The 4,416-nt window shown below is 40.6% G+C and overlaps 1 non-coding gene across 1 annotated transcript; it reads left to right on the forward strand.

The window, feature by feature from the left end:
* Positions 1-1,969: 1,969 nt before the first annotated feature.
* Positions 1,970-2,044, forward strand: Trnat-ugu (transfer RNA threonine (anticodon UGU)). Its single transcript has one exon. It is a non-coding gene; the product is annotated as a tRNA-Thr (tRNA).
* Positions 2,045-4,416: the final 2,372 nt, after the last annotated feature.

A 4,416-nucleotide genomic window follows, 5' to 3' on the forward strand; every position in this document is an offset into this window, starting at 1 on the left:
TATGAAAATAGGTATTTGACATCTCGGTTGGATGTAAAAAAAAATGTGTTTCGTTGCTTTTGGAAATTTAACTCACTAATAGAGTGAAATAGGGGATGTAATGTTTTATGAAATATTTCACTATGAAAGCATTTTTAGAATTAAATGGATGAAGATTTGAATTTGGCTCCTCGGCTCTAAATAGAAGAATACGTGTTTAATTGTTTTTGAAAACCCAACCCCTAAAGGGTGTGAGATGTTTCAGAAAATGGTTCATTATGAAAGGATTGCTAAATATATCTGACAATTCGTATTCGGCTAATATGTTACAATTTTTAAAAACTACGTGTTTTTCTGGTTTTGGAACTTCGAGCATAAGGGGATGAAAATTTTAATGAAATATTTATTGCGTTATATTAAAATATTTTAAATCTGCATCTATGAAAACCGGTATTTCACTTCTCAATTAGATATAAAAAAATATGCGTTAGGGAATGAAAGACTGTACGGAGATATCACCACAAGAATACAAACGGCTTGATTAACAAAAACCTTGGACTCCAGCTGTCAGCATTGCTTTTTGATCATTCAGTAAAAGACCATGCTTCAACGGCGCTAAGTTTAGAAAGTTTAGAAAGTGTTGCAGTTTATAAAAGACATAAAAAAACGATTAAAGAAAAAAATTCTTTGCAGACCATGAACGGTCTACGCAAGTAAAGAAGCGGATGATAAGCTAGCTCTTTATGCAAATGAGTTGGTCACTTTAAGTTCCGAGACATGTCATGCAGCAGGAACGGAATCCTATAGTTGCTACGATTGGCTAAAGGAAAAGTTTTGCAGAATCACTCGAAATCACTTCTGCAAGTGGCTAAGAATCTCGTAATGAATAAAAATTCTGTACTGAGAATTCCAAGGTGGGAGAGGCGAGATTCCTCCCCCCCCCCTTCCCCCTCCTCACAATGCTATCCTTCTTTACCTACAGCAAAAAATAAATAAATAAATTAATAAATAAAACTAGAGAAATTTCTACTGTGAAACTATTTGCATACAAGAGAACGGCCCTTGAAATTTAACTCTTCAAAGTTTTAAGCCCTGCTCATTCCGGATATTGATTAGAAAGTGTTAATCCACATGTGAAACCTGAGTATATAATCCCTGTGACATTTGATCAACGGTGTTCCATAAGGACAGGTTCTCATTCAAAACGTTCGAAAATTCAATTTCTTTGTAGTTGCATTTTTTAAAGGTGTACTTGTCTAGACTCTTGGAACAGAAAGTTTTTTTTTTAATCCGTGCTTTACAAAAGTTTCTACAGTCCATTGTTTGAAGCAGTGTCACGGCTGCCATGAGCCGCGCGGGGTACCCGCCATGTGTCCAACGCCTTGTCACGGTTCGCGCGGCTCCCCCCGTTGGAGGTTCGAGTCCTCCCTCGGGCATGGTTGTGTGTGTGTTGTCCTTAGCATAAGTTACTGTAAGTAGTGTGTAAACATAGGGACTGATGGTTCAAATGGCTCTGAGCACTTTGGGACTTAACATCTGAGGTCATCAGTTTCCTAGAACTTAGAACGACTTAAACCTAACTAAATTAAGGACATCACACACACCCATGCTCGAGGCAGGATTTGAACCTGCGACCGTAGCGGTCGCGTGGCTCCCGACTGAAGTGCCTACAACCGCTCGGCCACATCGGCCGGTCTATCATGTATTCTAGAAGAGCTGTACGGTCGTCAGTGGCGCCTGTTCTTTCTAGAACAGTTACTATCTTCATATCTATGGTTAAACGTCACCCAGCCATTGACCTTCGTCTGTGCGAATGCGCACAGGCTACCGGAAATCTTACGGGAATCGTCACCTTAGTGTGAGCCAGTAATGAGTGGATGGACAAATACCTATTAAGTACATTACGTAATCGGATTGTGGGCGGTTCGGGGTGTGAGTCTCACGGGAAGCGTGCGAGGGATAAATTCCTGCAGTCGTGCTGTTCATTTGTGCCCTCGATAGCTCAGATGGATTGAGCGTCTGCCTTGTAAGCAGGAGATCCTGGGTTCGAGTCCCAGTAGCGGCACACTTTTCAGCTGTCCCCATCGAAGTATATCAACAACACCTGTCGGCAGCTGAGGGTTTCAATTAATTATCAGTTGTGTAGGTGATTCGATGAACCCTTTGCCAGGCACTTAAATGTGTTTTGCAGGGTATCCATATAGATGTAGATGATAACTCGTCCCGTGTCGCACGTGCTCAAAATGATTCATACTGCAGAATGCATGCAAACATACTCACCGAAAATACGGACGAATATCAAGTGCAGGCTGCCGAGTGCTGCATATCCAGCTTTGACAGATCGGCTTTTCCTGCCAAGAAGAACAGGAAGTTGCTGTCTAGGAACAATCAGAGGTAGAGGAAGGGTTGATAAATACTCCTTGACTTGCAGACTAAACGTAAATAACGAAAATACATTTTTGGTAAAAATTGGTCAAAACATAATCGGTTGCCCTCCGTATTGGATTAGCTGTTTTGAATATTGAAAATCTGACTTCAGATTCGTTTTCAGCGACATTAAAAATATATATGTAACACTCAGTTCATGCAAATCGAAGTAATAATATAACTAAATGTTTTCCCTAAACTTTGAACATATTTTTTTCGGGTAACTATTTTCTCAGAACGGCATGCAGCATAAATTAAAAGTGGTTCGTTCTCTTAACATCTACCTCTGACCCCTAAAAGTAAACACTTTTCTTAGGAACTTATAGCTATAATATGACATTTGTTAATATTAACTAATTTTTGTGTAGGCATAAGGAGTGAAACAAACCCTCAAAAATCGAACTCAAAGTTCGAATTAGCACTGTATCGTTAAATTTAAGGTTGTTTCATTGCGGTTAGGTATACGCTCCCATAAATTTTATGTTTTATCGACTGATGTTATCCATTTTCAATTTCAGAGGAATAATGTAGTATCAACTGATGTTACCCATTTTTGAATTCAGGTAACATATGAGGTGCCACACTGCACGCGCTCTGCGTACCCCAGTCTCGCAGGCCCTTGATCAAATCATAATTACGGGCGCCATTTTTTATTGAAAATCTAAAATTAAGCTCATAGTATTATCACTCGTAATTCCCAAACAGATCTTTCGAATGTATTTTCATTGTCTCAAAAAGAATTTCAAATGTACCCTTTTTTGCTCATTTGTATGAGAACCTGGCCGTAACGCCGGAATATAGTCACGAGATTTTTTTTCAGAGACGCTGTACGTTCGCGAGAAGACTTTCGTTCTGCGCGTGTCGAAGGACATTCCTCAGATATTACTGTGTGTGTGCTACTCAGTCGTGCCATTTAAGTGTACATCTTTGCATAGTTTTCCTTTCACGATGTAAACAGTGTTCCGCTCAGTTGCTAACTGGCCAGTGAGTGGTTCCGAAGGTATCGGATGTGCGGTGCGTTCGGTCTGCTAGGACAACAGCAGACTAGCGTGGTGCGATGGCAGAAGCAGACACTGAGGGAGCTAGCTGCTGGGACGCCAGCGAACAATTTATGCCAAGTAAGACGAAGAGGACTATTCCTATATTACGAGCCGTCTCAAAAGTGTTTACCATTGGTAAATCTTGCTGTTGAGTCTGACAAAACTGGCAGTTTTGCCTAGAGATACATTAGAGAGAGCTACAGGAAATCCCTCCACCCCCCTCAATGAATTTTTGGTTGTGATGACAGGCCGATTGGTAGTGTAGCCCGAGATCTAAGTTAGGTTGGAAGGTGGTAATTTGATTGAGAGTTGTTTACGCCAACGATTATGAATGCCGACTAAACGTTGTGCGAGCAGATTGCCCTGTAGCGTAGCCTAGCGTTTCCGTCCGCGCCACATTTAACACACTTTCTCTAACTGTGTACAAAAGTCTCACAACAGCCACGATAACTACGTTTCTGGTGGGGGGAGGGTAGAGTCCACTATGTAACTTTCACTGCAAATTTTAGTAACCGCATAAACTAACCGAAATAGAAGCGTAATTTTAACTATATTTCCTTTTGTGGGAAAATAATGGTTCTCCTCTTTCGGCAGCACCTGTAATATGTAGGCGACTTATTAGTTTTTTTTAACTCTGAATCATGATCTCAATAGACGCAGTGCTTTTTTTACGTTACTTGATTTGTGGTCTATAGTAAACAATGCAACGAATTGGTAAATTCTTTGAAGTTTGACGTGTGTTACATAGACGACGTCTGCAATGTTCGTAAGGCCAAGTTTGCATATATTCGGTGTCTGTTTTTTTGGCCATGTACTGTATAATTAAAGGGAGGAGGATTATGTTCAAGGAGCAGTGCATTAGCAGTCTATGGAGAAATTGAGAATTTGGATCTAAAGAACGGCATGCTCGGGCAGTTCGTGCTATTCTGTTGACCACTGTGTAATTCGGACACAGTGATCATTGCCTCTC

This window comes from Schistocerca gregaria, unplaced genomic scaffold (assembly GCF_023897955.1).
Source record: "Schistocerca gregaria isolate iqSchGreg1 unplaced genomic scaffold, iqSchGreg1.2 ptg000199l, whole genome shotgun sequence".
In the NCBI taxonomy this organism is placed as follows: Eukaryota; Metazoa; Arthropoda; class Insecta; order Orthoptera; family Acrididae; genus Schistocerca; species Schistocerca gregaria.